The following is a 16419-nucleotide window of genomic DNA, read 5'->3' on the forward strand; positions in this document are numbered from 1 at the left end:
TTTACCCATTCTTTTCTAGGCAATCTGATTCTTGAAAATTAGTATACAGTTCCTTTCCTCTGTCATCATAGAAGTGTAGGTATTTGGAAGGTTTCCATAATTGATCGCTGTTTCAGTGTTTGATTACAACCATGGAAGTAATCATGATGATTAAAGATAAGCTTGTTGCCCCCAAAGTTTGGTATCTTTCTCTATCTTTCTTGGCTTATGTACTTTCTTTCTAGATTTTTGATATGGTCACCATGAATAATCTCTATAGAATCCACCCCAAAAGTATCTATCAGGAGTTTGAAAGGAGACAACCTTTTGAATTAAGCTGAATGCAAAATGTAAAGTACTCTTGTGTTACCAAGAAGATATCTTATCACTTTACTTTGCTTTTCTAAGACTCAACTTTGTACAAAAAAGCAACAACCACTCTACCTCGAGTTTCACATACCTTCAGAAAATACTTACTCTTTAATGGTATCCCTAAGATCTCTTTATAGAAATCATGTAGCTCAATCTTATCGTATAGTTTCACCCAAAGACTCTAGAGGAGTTCTTATAAAACTTAGAGTTCCAGACAATCTGCTTTAGAAAAAAAAAAAAAATAGAAGAAAAAGAAGACGTATGATAGTCACACTAATAAAAGGAAACTAAAAGAATGGTCAAAGCTGTCTTTTGTTGAACTCACTTCAGAAATGAACTATTATTAACTGAACCATGGTGTTCAGCAAGCTGAGTAGAATCAAGGCATAAAATAAAACTAAAATAAGCCATAAATTCAGCCTCATACCAGACCACTGAATTTGCTAGGAGTTCTCAAAACAGTATTTTACAAGGATGGTAGAATCATTCCAGAGTTTTAATTCTGGCCAGTTTTTGCAGGTAGAGAGTCAGGGAATTTTTACAAGTATGGTAATAGAATGGCATTTCAAAAAGGATAGAGCTAATAAAAACTATCATTTAACAGTTTTCCCCTGTAATACTTGGGTTATAATATATGAAACTCAATATGATTAAATTTATAAAACTGCAAATCACTGATAATATCATCAGTTTTTGGAGAGGTGGTAGGAAAATGCAGCAGATCCCACTGATGTGCTACTGCGCAAACTCCACACTGCCTAATAGGTGCTTAGAGCCATGGGTAAGGCTGAACACGAAATACATGTACAGTTCAGTTTATAACTAAGGTACATACGAGATTAACAAGTATACATAAATAAATAGAAAAGTTATGATAATGTACTATACACAGTGGCAGTGTCACTATTGTTCTACTTTGGAAAAGCTATTAAGCAAAGTGAATATGGAAGCTTTTTTAGCTTCACAAGTTGTCATTTTTTAACTCTCAGTCTAAGTGTGCATGCTATCAGTGACAGTGCATGCTGATCAGAAAATTCTTCCTTGTGCCAATGAGGTCAAGCCTACCCCCAACTGTCTCTTCTATCAGATTCAGAGTGTCTGATCAAATGTTGCAATCCATGTAGATCTATGTGGAGTTGAGAATTATACAGAGCTAATAGGTCTATTTTCATTCTTCTATGTACTGCTGTCCTGTTTGCTCAGAACCATTTCAGTGTCTTTTTCCTAGTAAGTCCTCTGTGTGTCTGTTAAAACCAGGTGTGTGTAGGTTTGAGGGATTGTGTCTGAGTGTTTATTCTATTCCATTTGTTAATATATCATGTTTTTATTCCAATGTCATACAGTTTCTATTATTAGGTCCCTGTGGTACAACTTTGTATCTTGGCTGGTAATGTATCTAATCAGTCCTTTTATTATCCAGGATTCTTCTCAATACCCTGAGATTTTCACATTCCACTGCAATTTTAGATTGCTTTTTCAATTAATATACCATAACTAAAATCACAACTGAGACAACTCTCACTCACTGTAGCGTGGATATGACGAACAAAGGATAATATCTCAAGAGTTTATTTGAAAATTTCCATTTTGTTTATTCCCTTATGAGATTTGGAAGCTCTGTTTGTTTCAGAGAATTTACAGTTGATGGCAGCAATTTTTTTCTTTCCCTCACCAAACCATGAATACTCTTTTACCACTGCTTAAGATTATTTGGCTTGTGTCTTGCTTTGACAAAATGTAAGCCTGATCAAGCAAAACAGTATGGTAATAGCTCTCACCTATGTTTCAAGATGATCTGTAGTTTTGTTAAGTTGTTTGAACCTCTACCCTGGTTATATGCATGACATCTATGAAGACTATTAGATGGTAAGAGACCTTTGTAGCAGACCGTATCAGTAGCTAAGGTGAGAGTACAGAAGTAATGTGTACGTAAATAAATATGTAGAGTAGAAGCAGAGACAGGAGGGTCTCTGAGCTTCCTGAAATAGCCATTCTTGGCAAATCTGCCACCAGGTCACTGAAACGTGTATCAGCAGTGTCAAATTTAATATGATTTTTTGAGCAATAAAGTTAGATATCCAATTCAAACTTTGACACCTCCCCCCCCCTCTCTCTCTCTCTCTCTATATATATATATATATATATATATATAGAGAGAGAGAGAGAGAGAGAGAGAGAGAGAGAGAGAAAGAGAGAGAGAGAGATCCACATCATTCACACACACACACACACACACACACACACACACACACCAATAATAATATGCAACCAAATTACACAGTTTAAATCCAGTGAGACAAACTCAAATTGATCGAGTCTCCAATCTCCAATTTTTGTAAGGATTCCTTCCCAAATCACAGTAGAGAGTCTACTCATACATCTTAATGGATGCCATTAGCTCTACCTTTGGGCAGTGATGTGACATTCTCTGTCAAGTGTTGTGCTCATTCTACTCCCAAACCAAAAGGAACATGGTTCTTGGCAAACTATAAACACTGCTTTTTGACTCACTTTGTTACACATGATTTAAATTAGACACACAACATTTTATCTTCCCTAGAAATCTAAAACTTATGTTATATTATCTACATAATGAATCTATTGTCTTCTCACATCTAAGATGTAGTTTGAATGATTGGGAGTTCAACTATATGAACATATGGAAATTATTTGAAACGAATGGTGACATATTTCAATTTATTTAATAGTTTGGACTTCTTCGACTTCCCTAGTAACTGCTACCTCAGTTACTAGGTTCATTTGTTTAACTTTGGTAATAATTATATAGCAGAAAATATTATGCTAAACAGCAAATTAAGGATCCATGGATTTATATAATGTTTACATAAAGACAAACATTGTTATTTCTAATCTATACCTAAAAATTCATCAACCAAAATAAGAAATAAATACTTTAATAGCCCCTAACAAAATAATATTATTCTTTTTTATTAAATTATTTTCCTTGTTTACATTCTAAATGCTGCCCATCTCCAGGTCCCCTCTCCATGAGTTCTTTTCCCCATCTCCCTTCCCCACTACCTCAGAGGGAGTGCTCTCTCTCCACCACAGGTCCACCCACCACTACCTCACACTCTTTAACATCAGTTTTGCCTGGAGCATCAAGTTTCCCTATAGTTAACTGCATCCTCTCCCAGTGAAGCCAGACAAGGCAGTCCACTGCTACATGCGTGCCTGCACGTGCAAGCACAATATGGCATTATAAATAGTTTCTGGGTTTGGTGTATGGGCATGGAGTACATCCCAAGTTGGGCTGGTCATTGTGTGGCCTTTACTTCAGTCTCTGATCCATTTTGTCCCTGCATATTTTAGACAGTAATGATTCTGGGTTAAAATTTTTGAAGATGTGTGGGTAGCCCCCCTGCCTCAACTGGGGGCCATGTTTATTTCCTGGAGGTGGTGAATGGGATGTGAAGAAGGTTCCATTTCCCCACTGTTGGACATTACACTTGACGTCATCACATTTGATTTCTGATAGCCTCTCACAGGCCAGGTATCTCTTGGCTCTCTCAACATCTCTCCTGTCTGCCACATCTCTGCTCTTGTGCCCATTTCACCTCCTCCCTCCCCTCTCCCACCCAGGTTCCTCCCTCCCTCTGCTTCCCATGATTATTTTGTTTCACCTTCTAAATGGGTTTGAGGTTTCCACACTTAGGCCTTTCTTCTTGTTAACCTTCCTAAGGTTTGTGAGTTGTATTATGGGCATTCTAAACTTTTTGGCTAATATCCATTTGTCAGTGAATACAAGAAAGGCTGAATCTCACTATAAACACAAAAAAATCTGTAGTTAATTTTCATATTATAAGCACAGCAAAGTTGCTAACAATTAAATGTGTGCCTATGCTCCAAATAATGCTACCAGTAAATATTCAAGAGACAATTTCTGAGCCAAAGGGAGAATAATGTTGTTTTTTTTGTTGTTGTTGTTTTTTTACAGTTTTGTTAAGTATTCTCTTATAGCATAAACCCCTAAGAGTTTATATTATTATTCCTTGATAGGTTATTTCTCTTATTGAAGGTATAAAGAAATTGTAATTTCTATATATACATAAGTTTTTAGTCATCTAATGTATTCTATTTTCTAGAGGTGTTGACAAATTGATATAACCTAATAACCAGCTGAGGACTACGGAGATTAAGCTCATATCTTTCAAAGTTATATTACTATTAAACTCTATCCTATATTAGTCACCATAAAAACTAACAACTTAAAAAATATCTCTTTCAGTGTGCAAGGAAGTAACAAACACTTGATATGCAGCAAGCCTGTAAATTTTGTTTTGCTTTTTTCACATCAGAAAATGTGCAATCAATATATTATGTGTGAAGACTCATGTATAATTATGCACACAACAGATTGCAAACAGTCTTTCCACTTTTTGTAACTTACATATTTCTGTGTAATAATATTCTGGAGTAAACATATGACACTCCCAAGAAGTTTAATGGTAGAAGCATGTTAACTTATTTTAATGAAACAAAGTTCCTACTATATTTGTCATGGCACTGTTCAACCTAAATAATAAGGCAAGTCAGTAACTTAGCTTTTTGCCTGCATTCACAAATATTCACACATGCTCAAACCACACACACACACACACACACTCACACACACACACACACACACACACACACATACTCACACATGTGCACAGCATGAACGTGAGCATAGATAATTATATGCATGATGTCATCATTTACTGTCAGCTCTGTATTATGAACTATGTAGATTGCAGACAACACAAAGCTTATTAAATAATTCGGCTTTCCTAATGCAACAGATTCTTTACTTAAGGGGAAATGGATGGATGCTGTATGCACACATTTGCATCAGATGATGAAGAATGAATGACATTTAACCTTGACAGCATCAAGATGGTGACGATATTTGACTCAGGGTTCAGCTTGATTAGTATATGTTCTAAAAGAAATGTTTGCATTAGTATCTGGATTTTATGATACCTAAGAAAAAAATTAGCTTTTGTATAGTTATTGGGGTCAATTTGATTGAATATTTAAATTAACTTGATTTCATTGTGGCCAATTAATACTTCTGAAAAGAGTAGGCATGTCAATTTTAATGTCCTTTGATTGTTCTGTAGAAATATATTCACTTTGATTTCTTTGTATATTATATCTAACACATGGTTCAATTTGGGAAGGCCAGTTTATTTCACATGCTTAAAATATAGCCCCTTAATTTACTTAGTGTATAAATTACAATAAAATGAAAGCGATTTAGATATGAAGTATCATCTTTAATATCCCCATCACAGAACAGGTTGTATTGTTTCCTCTTCATAGTTTAGAGTTGTTGGACATTCTGACAGTATGAGCAAAGAAAGATGATAATCTCCTAATCTCCTAAATATATCTGCTACAAGAGAAGCTTAGGTGATTTGCCACCTTTTCTGAAGAAAATAAACAGATCTCTGGAATAATCTTTTTTTTTTTTTTTTTTTTTTTTTTTTTTTTTTTGGTCAGAGACACTCTTGGGACATTTTCATCTATTCTGTTTCTAACAAACAACTGTGTCAGTGATGTAAATGTTCATCCTTACAAAACACAAGAAACAAAGAGAAGACTGGAGGAAGACAGTGTGGAAGTTAGTGGGGAAGATTGGAAGAATGTATGCTTTCGAGGCTCTCATACTGAGAGAGATTAACAATGTCAGGCCTTGGGAACAGTGATTAATAATGAGAAGTATTTCTATAAAATACACAGGGAAGAAGGCAAGTTGGTATGGATAGAGCAAAGATTATAGAGGCTCTACTTACCATCCTTAGGAAACTGTAGGAGAATGTAATAGAGAAGGCTTATACATCAAAAGATGTTACAATGAAGGTAGGAACAATACTTCTATTTTGCTGGTGTGTTTTGTTTTAATAGTTATTCAAATGTAGGATGCTTTGCCAATTCACTGGGGAATACTATATTGAGATCATAGTGTTGGTTAGATTAAGAGACAATATTTTCCACTACATTATATAATGTTCTATATTTTAAGAACTTCAGATAGAAGAGCAAAGCTACATTAATCTTCTCTATTGTCCTCTATACCTCTGAACAGTAGCTATCAACCTCAGTGAATGGTACGAGGAGTTTATTTTTAGAGACAAGCCCTGAACCAAAACATCATGAAATATAAAAATTTTGAAGTCATTTACTAAATTTTACAGTAGTAATGAAATCATATATTAGGAAATACAATTCTACTTCACATATCACTATCCTTATATTCTTAGTCAAACAATTTCAGCAACTACGTTAAGCACATTGGTTCACAGCCTGACTATTTTATTCAGTACTGATGCATAATTATTTTAGGAAAAAAGGAAATCAAACATTTACTGTATTTAGATTTTGATATCTAAGAAAAAATGATTTATTGTGTTATTTGTAAGCAAGAAGACAACAGTTTTAAGTTATAGTACTTCACAGAGCATATTGGTTGCAATTCACTGTATATTACACCAACTATTATTAATAACACGCAACTCAGAGTAGTGGAAAAGATTCCTGTCTAATGCTGAGTGATGCTTAGTGAAACAAGGTCACAGGATCTGAATAATGCTTCCTCTTCACAGCTTCCTCCCCGAGGAAGAAGATATAGGCAAGAGTGCGGGTGTTCAAAGTAGGAAGTGTAGGGATGTCTGTCTCCCCGTGGCAACTGTCACCACTTGAAGAAAGAGAAACATGAAAACTTTGTGTTATATCTTCTATTCTCTTTCATTTTGTGTGGTCTCCTGCAGACTATAATAAGCAATTGTTTTATGACTTAAATATTGTTGAGAGTAAGCATTTTCCCTGTGGTAAATTTGGGCAAAAACCACAGGAAGTAGCGATGCATTAAATCGAGTTTTGCCCATTGAGTAGGTATTATCTCTCATATCCCACAGTGCTTTAGAACTCACACAGCTGCAGCCTGAGCTCCTCTGGGAAAACATTTATTTCTTCTTCCTGGGGTCATCCCTACCTCCCTAAAGAATGAATGACAAATATTGGAGTATATAGAAATAAGAATTTTGCCATTATCTCCTGGTAAATAGATGTGGGGTGGGGGAAAAGAGAACTGCTTTTTTTTTTTTTTTTTTTTTTTTTTCAGTTATCTGTAACAGAATGTTGTGTAAGATCTAGGGTAGGAATTTTCACTGGTGACTGCAAAATTGATTGTCTCATAAGCTCTGTAATAAATGTGAAGCAAAACTATCTAGGCAGCCATCTCTAAGATAAATGATAGTCACTGCAACATTAAAATGACCAAGTTTAGGGAATTAAAAGTTTAAAGAAACGAGATTCCTGTTAAAGTGCTTATGGTATCTATTTCTGTTTTAATTCTATGTTGGGGACTCATTAATTTGTCCAACAATAGCAAGATGTTCTTATTATCTTATTCTTTGTAGATTAAGATAAAGGATGGGTTTGATTGTAATTTACTTTGCTTAGAATGCAATAAAAAATGCTGAAAAATAAGGCTATTTAAAGCAACCTGGACTGTACTGCTTTTCTGATAACCATTGGTTTGTGTGTGTGTGTGTGTGTGTGTGTGTGTGTGTGTGAATAAGCAATCTAAATAATGGTATGTTCAATCTGAGGAGATGTTTTTATACAAGTGATCATAGATATAATCAAATTTTAGCATATGATCACCTTGAAAATCTCTAAGGGAACAAGAGAGAAAGACAGAGACAGAGAGACAGTGAGAGTCTATGGAGATGTGGGAGCTAAATGCAATATGGTGTTCTGAATTAGATACTAAAACCTGTCACGGAAGTTCTTATCAAACTTGGAGAAGTCAAAATGTCTATGATTTAGCTAATAGTGTTACACCACATAAATGTCTTGCTTTTTAACGAGCGGGCCAAGTGAAAGAGCAGGAATAGGTTGGAGAAAATGATAAGAGTACTCTACATTAACTTCATAGCTCTTTTGTAAATTTAAATTATTCTAAAATAAATTACTTTGCTACAGAGAGAGACAGAGACAGACAGAGAGAGAGAGAGACACACACACACACACAGAGAAAATAAGCATGACTCCTCTCTTAATTTGTCTCTGGATAGTTCTTAGCATTGAAATTCTCTGAGTGACTATTTAGAGCTGAATTATTGTGACAGCAATTCATCTGATGCACTTCTAACTTCAGTTTTCTGGTATTTGGAGATGGAACATCTGGAAAACAATTAAGGGCTGTGAGAGTGGAATCCCCAGGATGTAATTAGTAGCTACTAAAAGAATGGCCCCCGGTTTAGGGATGGGGCCTTCCACCCATCTCAAAAATATTAACCCAGAATTCCTCTTGTTTAAAGGAAATACAGGAACAAAGAGTGGAGCAGAAACTGAAGGGAAGGCCATACAGAAACTGCTTACCTGGGATCCATTCCATATGCAGACACCAAACTTAGGCACTATTGCTGGTGCCAACAAGTATGCTGACAGGAGCCTGATACAGCTATCTCTGGAGAAGCATTGCCAAGAGCCTGATGAATACAGATGTGGATGCTTGTGGCCAACCATCGGACTGAGCACGGGGACCCCAATGGAGTAGTTAGGAGAAGGACTGAAAGAATTGAATATGTTTGCAACTCTCTAGAAAGAACAACCGTATCGACCAACCAGACCCCCCCCCCCCCCCGCAGATCTCCCAAGGACTAAACCACCAACAAAAGAGTACACATTGAGCCAGCTGCAAATCTAGCCACATATGCAGCAGAAGATTGCCTTGTCCAGCATCAATGGGAGAGGAGGTTCTTGGTCCTGTGAATGCTTGTTGTCCCGCATAGGGGAATGCTAGGATGGTGAGATATAAATGGGTGGGTGGGAAGCACTCTCATAGAAGCAGGGGGGGAGTGGAATAGGGGGGCTGTGGAGGGGAAACCAGGAAGGGGGATAACATTTGAAATGTAAATAAAAAATAACCAATTAAAAAAAGAGAACCCCAAAAGACCAAAAACTTAAAACAACAACAACAACAACAACAACAACAACAAAATCCATCACCCTGGTCTCACTCTGCCAGGTAGAGAAAGAGCAAGAAGGTTTTTATACACCAAGAGGAGAGCACACAGCTAGAGTCAAATTAACACAACCTTAATTTTAGTGTTCATAACTAGAAGGTGTAAATGCCTGCTCGTCACTTAGTCTACGCGACTTTGTGGACAGAAATATCCAAATGATCATCAAAATAGTCTATAGATGGATATGAATGACTTTAGAATTACCCATAGGTGTTGGTCAATGCTGCACGGCTCCACTGGGTGAAATTATTTTCAGAATGAAAAGAATCATCCTGAAAAACTAAGTAGTTTCTCCCGGGTGCATGAACTGGATAGAGATGAGATAATAAAGTAGTATAGAATACTGAAAATAGGAATCTTGCACTAGGGGCTCAGTTGACGGAATGCTGCCCAGTCTGCATGAACCTAACACTGTGCTTACCTCAAATTCCAGTATTTGGGATTGGGAAACAAGTTCATTAGAAGTTCAAAGTCATTCTTGGCTCTACCTCTAGGTTAAGGTCAGTCTAAGACCTTATGAGACCCTATTAAGTAAATTTATTTCCTATGTTTCAGTCATCTACTGCTTCCAAGTGCAGGGTTGGTTTACATAAGCATCACTCTGAAGTTTCAGTGACAATACAAATAAATATAGTCTTCAAAAGGTAATAATGGAAAATGTGGGATTTTTATAAGATGTTTACATGATTTCAGTGGAAAGCAAAAATTTTGAATCAGTGAATGTATTATATACATATTTATGTATAATTTCTATCTTATTTTATATACAGAAAGATTTATGGATCAAAAATACCTCTTAAAAAGTAAACTTTTCATAATAATTGTATTCTAAGCATATAAAATATTTCATATTTCAAGGATTTATATAGAACCACAATAACTTTTTTATGTAACCTTGGATAAAAATGTATAATAGCATTAACACAAATAATCATTAATTTATCATAATTTCTGAACAAATAATTGCTCAGTTTTCTTGTATTAAAATACTAGAGTGTACTTGATCTGCTGTTTTTCTTAGATAAATCACAGTGAAGAAGGCTCATAAATGCTGCATTCAGTGGATATACTTTCACTGAATACTGAAAATTGTCGCAGATATTTCATGAGTCAAATCTCTAAACTATTTCATTTTTAGAAACTGGAAAATGTATACTAAATACAACAATGAAATATGGTATCAGAGTTACTAAGAATAGAGAATCAAGAGGGGTGCAGTTATGACGAAGTAGGATAAAGAGGGTGGGGGTTTAGGAGGCAGCATATTATAGGTTATATTTCTGAAAACATAACCCTGTGAACGCTAGATGAATAATGTTATCATGATGACTTTTGTAATAAAGTCAGATGCCTGTCTGCAGAATGAGGATGTACAAAGGGCTTGAGAAGGAGGAAGGACTCTGAACATGAGGAAAGTGTGAGGTACCTGGAAACAAGTTTTAAGACAGCATGATGTTGATACATTCAGGACATGGGTGGGAGGTCAAGAACTGGAGGACCCCTGAAGCTAGTGAGAAAGTTTATGACTAAATTTCAGAAAGACAGTAAGCCACGCAAGTGTTGTGAGCAGAGTGTGACATTTTGCCTTCAATTTTCCAAAGATCACTTGGGCGGTAATATACAATTATAACTGTAATGTAAAACTATATTGGTTGGTAATCACAAAGAAAAGTAAATCTAGCTTTTCTTCTGTTGTGAATTATTATACAAGATTGAGACAAATCTGACTCTGAGGTTCAACTTAATAGGTGGTTTTCACGATATCAGCAATGCGTTTTATGGATCTAATTGTATTCAATCTTGAGGTCTTGTCATTATTACCAGCCCTAATGTCAAATATGAAAATTATAGTTTCTCATTAGGGAATTCTGAAAAGTTCTTGGGTGATCTCCCATTAGCCTCACTTTTACTTCCATTTATAGTCTTGCGTGTCTTTCAAGGTCTAAATTATTATTCATCCAGCTCTCACCCAGCTATGAGTAATTTCTAATAGACAGATCCCCAGTTAGCTCCTGCATAGCAAAAAGCATGTGATGTACTAATTGAATCTCAATTAGCTTACATCATATCTCTTACAGCATTTCAAAACACACTTCTGAACACATTAAAGCCTCTGTCAAAGGAGGACAAATATTTTCCTCTCTGTATTGCTATGAATGAGAATCAACAACATGTAAATTTCATCACAACCAAATAAGAAAGCTACTCATAAATAAAGGGTTGGGGTAGCCTCTTTTGTAGGATTTTGGAGAACAAAGTAATGTACAAGATACAGTTTATTGTGGTGGAGGACTAGAGATCCAGGAAATAGGGTCAGTCACAAGGACTCAAACAAGATGCAGCCTTCATCCTCTCATCCGAATACGGAAATATTTTATTTTAAAATAAGTACAGTTCATTATAGTTTCTTACTGGCAGGAAAATATTCAGCTGGTCTCTGTCTCTATTGGAGTTGATTCACAGGGTGTGTAAAGTAGGGGTATGCAGGCAGAGAGTGGGACAGTCAGAAAAGTGAGAGCAGGACAAAAAATTTAAAAGTTTAAAGAAAAATTAGAGTGTTTAGAATAAGGGGAAGGGAAAACTAAGCCAATTCATCCAATGAGACACGTTCTTTATTAGAATTTCAAATATTCTTTTTCCTTAAAAAGGACACTGTTAGACATAGAAGATATTAGGACCTGCAAGCTATAAAATTTTCAACATACTTAATGACAAAATGCATCTTACACAGATCTGCGTATTCAGGGTTGTTTCACTTCCTTCAAGTTTTTCAGGAAATGAATTAAATAATCTACTTTATGTACAAAAATAACCCCTGAGTTCTATGTATAAAACTCCTGACTATATGAATGGAACTAGAAAATATCATCTTGGGTGAGGTAACCCAGACACAAAAGAACACACATGATATGCACCCACTGATCAGTGGATATTAGTCCCAAAACTCAGAACACCCACAATACAACTCACAGATCATATGAAGCTTAAGAGGAAGGAAGACCAAAGAATAGATGCTTCAGTCCTACTTAGAAGGGGCAACAAAAGGGAGATAAGAGAGGGAGGGAAAGAAGGAGGGAGGGAGGGAGGGAGGGAGGGAGGAAAAGGGGGTAGAGGCAGAGTCAGATATGAGAAGAGATAGGAGAGAAGTGCACAGGTTTAAGAAATTGAACAAAAATATGTAGCAGTGGGGGATGTAGAATTGTGGGTAGCCACTAGAATGTCCCAGATGCCAGGGAACCAAGAGGTTCCCAGGACTCAATGGGGATGGAATTAGCTGAAATACCCAACAAAGGGGAGAGAGAACCTACAGAGACCATCTCCAGTAGATAGGCATGGCCCCCAGTTGAGACATGGGGCCACCCACCCATCACAAACATTTTAATCCAGAATATGTTCCTACCAAAAAGATATGCAGAGACAAAATAAATGGAACAGAGGCTAAAGAAAAGGCCATCCAGAGACTATACCATCTAGGGATCCATCCCACCTCCAACCAACAAATCCTGACACAATTTCTGATGCCAAGAAGAGCTTGCTGACAGGAGCCTGGAATAGCTGTTCCCTAAGCGGTTCTGCCAGTACCTGAACAATACAGATGGAGATACTCAAAGTCAACCATCCACCTGACTAAGCCAGGGGTCCCCAGTGGAAATGTTAGGGGAAGAAGGACTAAAGAAGCTGCAGGAGATCATAAACCCATAGGGAGAACAATATCAACCAACCAGACATCCCTACCCCCCGGTAGATTCCAGGGACTAAACCACCAACCAAAGAATACATGGTTCCAGCTATATATGTGGCATAGATGGGAGGCCCTTGGTTCTGTGGAGGCTAGATACCCCAGTGTAAGTGGATGCTAGAGTGGTGAGGCAGGAACGGGAGGTAGGTGAGAGAGCACTCTCATAGAGGCTAAGGGGAGGGGGGATAGGATGGATGGTTTGCAGAGGGGAAACTGGGAAGGAGGATAACATTTGAAATGTAAATAAATAAAATAACCAATAAAAAATATAAACAGTTGCAGATTAGGAGGAATATTTCTTTCCCATAATCCAGTGAACTAGAACTTTGTTAATTAAATGTGAAATTAAGAGCAATTTTCATGGTATGCCTAATTCTTGAGTGAACTATAATACAGTGAATACCTGTTACTCAGGACACTTTGTTCTAAGTGCTAGGAATACAGGCTTCAACAGTGCTTCATTCATGAAGCACATATCTAACACACACACAAAGGTTTGTAATAAGTAAATAAGCCTATAAAAATGGTTTATGGAAGAAATGAATTGTGTAAGAGTGGGGAAAGCATTTGCAGAATTACTGGTTAAATATAGTCATAGTAATTTACTCAGGGGATCAGGGGATGTGTTACTGAGATGTCAGTTGAGCTGAAAGTGACAGGACAAAGGACCATTGGAAAGACATATAAACAAAGGACATTTCCAATACAATGCCCCAAGGAAAGACCAATCTGAGGCAGAAACACAACTGACTTAGTAGGAACATGGGGGGGGGGGTAAAATGGGCAATGAAAGGAACTAATTCACCAATGTAGTGCTTACATAAGGTGAAAGAAAAGGGTATTTCACTACAAAAGTTAAATAACGGGACAGTGAAAATGTTACAAGGATTAAAATAGTTCAGAATCCCTTAAGCATGAACACGTGTACACTTGACGTACTAAATGCATATCATTCTGAGCCTGTGATTAATATTGGCTCCCTCAGGAGTATTACTACGCAAGTATTTGCATTTTTCAGACTAATTGATGTTCTTTTAGACATACAAGTCTTTTACATGCTTTTGTACCACACATAAGAAATGGTTCACATAGACATATCTATCACAACTATATAGGCCCTTTCAGACCAAGACACATGTACAGAAAAATGAAAAAATTAGAGCTTCTGGCCTTTGCCTTGATCCTTTATCATACTCAAGAACATGATTATTATGGTGATGATGATGATGATGATGATGATGATGATGATGATGACGGCCTAGATGGTGTTATTTAGCTCTTGAGTGAAAGAATGAAAGTGTTCATGTAAAAGAGCTTAGTGATTTAATTTTTTCCTGTTTTCTATTAGCAATGATAGATTTATCAATTTCTCACTGACTGTGTTGTGACGGAAAACAAAATGTTACTATATTTGGAATGCAAGATAAATCCAAGGAGTAGAACCATATATTTAATTAGGACAATGGCCTGTGCGTGTGTGAGTGCATGCTTGTGTGAGTGTGTCTGTCTGTCTCTCTGTCAGTGGCTATCAGGTAAAATAAAAGAGAAAGTAGCAATTATATAATTACTAGACTATTAGTTGTGCTATTTACTCACCTACTTTTATGATTAAAACATGATGAGATGTTCAAACATGCCAAACACATCTGGAAACTAAAATCACAAATCTATTTAGTTCTATTGTCATTCTCATGGATGGTTTGATATAATGCCATAGCCAATTAAAGGTGGGTAATATGCCTTTTCATGACTGTCCCTGCATTTGTACTGCTAGTAGACAAGAAGGAACAGGGAATAGAAGAATGTTTACTGAATAACTTTGCATATACATAGAGAGAAAGAAGCTGTGCCACTCTGGCCCGCAATCATCTTTCATACGACACCAATTGGAAAGAAAGGAAATCTAAAAGCACTCAACTATAATATTCCATGGAAGATGGATGAGCTCCTAAAAGTTTTCTGAAATCCCTCTCTCTAGAATATGTGCAAAATGTTTTATCTAGAATATTCACAAACGAGCACACAAAACATTATCTATCAATTGTCCGATAATATTTTAGCATTACAAATGAGACAATTAAAATATATGAGGCAATATGAAAGTTCTTCCTATACTTAAGCTAACGTTAATGATTAGTGACTACCATAGCTGAGGACTATAAGTGACTATAACGCTACTTTTACTACCCAAGGCATATAATTATCACCATGTATAACATGATAAAGAAATAAAGGTACCTATAGTATCCACATTTTTATACTGATATCTAGCACGTTATTTAGTGTTTTCAATTTTTTTGTATTCTTAAATAAAACATCCCAATTCATTTTATGAGCATATATATCTTTAATTTTTAAGTATATGGTAAAATTTATTATATACATTAAATATTGGTGACTAACATCTAAAATATTTAGATTTGAAACTTGTAAATTTGTGATTTCTACATTTTGATATTTCTTATATATCAGTAAAAATGTGAATTGTTAATATGAAGATTATAATCTGTGATGTTTCCTATGGTAGAGTTATGCTTTTTTAAATTAATTTTGATTTTTTAGAACAGAATGGAAGATTTCCTATGGAGATTGTAGTTTCTTAGGAACCAGACTTCTGGAAATGGTATTTACTGGGAGGTTCTATATTACTTCGGTTGTGTTTTCTGTAATTAACCTCAGTCAAAAAAATCATGGACAACCATGACTAAATGTATTCAAACCCTCAGCATCCATGTTTTAAAAAGATGGTAGCTGTAGCCATGTTCAGATGGCAGGACTGTGGGGAGGTGCTGGCCACTAGTCTAGTTCCAAGTGGAAGATCCTGTCTGAAGGGAATAACATATATAGACAGCATTGGAGTAATGAGTCAAGATACCCATGAGGGTTTGAATTCAATGACTCTCGTCTCTGTATCTGAAAGCTTGGGCACCGTTTAGGAATGTTTAGGGGTTATGCCATGGGTGGAGGATATGTGCCACTTCAAGGAGACTTTTCAAAAGCCCTTGACCATTCTCAGCACTCTTTCTGCCTCTTACAGATAAGGGTGTAAGTTCCCAACTACTGCTGCAGTGCATTGCTTGCCTGCCTGCTACTATGCTCCCCACCGGCCATGACAGTCATAGACTCATTCTCTGAAACTATAAAGTTCTATGAGTGTCTTGATAGTGGTATTTTGACATGGTGATGAAAAAGTAACTAAACAACATCCCATGTCTTAGTTACTTCTGGTACTTCTACATACATGTAAACACACACATATGTATATATTATATAAATACACACACATACACA

The 16419-nt window shown here is 36.3% G+C and overlaps 1 protein-coding gene and 1 long non-coding RNA gene across 10 annotated transcripts in view; both read right to left on the reverse strand.

The window, feature by feature from the left end:
* Robo2 (roundabout guidance receptor 2) overlaps positions 1 to 16419 on the reverse strand; it is a 1496637-nt gene that overhangs the window by 1100841 nt on the left and 379377 nt on the right. The window lies entirely within an intron of this gene.
* LOC115065097 overlaps positions 432 to 16419 on the reverse strand; it is a 20222-nt gene continuing 4234 nt past the window's right edge. Inside the window, exons 4-5 of the long non-coding RNA XR_003844900.1 lie at positions 8743 to 8932; positions 432 to 570 (exon numbers count right to left, since the gene is read on the reverse strand). This is a non-coding gene — a long non-coding RNA (uncharacterized LOC115065097). The remainder of the gene's footprint in view (positions 571 to 8742; positions 8933 to 16419) is intronic.

Source organism: Mus pahari, chromosome 12, assembly GCF_900095145.1.
Source record: "Mus pahari chromosome 12, PAHARI_EIJ_v1.1, whole genome shotgun sequence".
Lineage (NCBI taxonomy): Eukaryota > Metazoa > Chordata > Mammalia > Rodentia > Muridae > Mus > Mus pahari.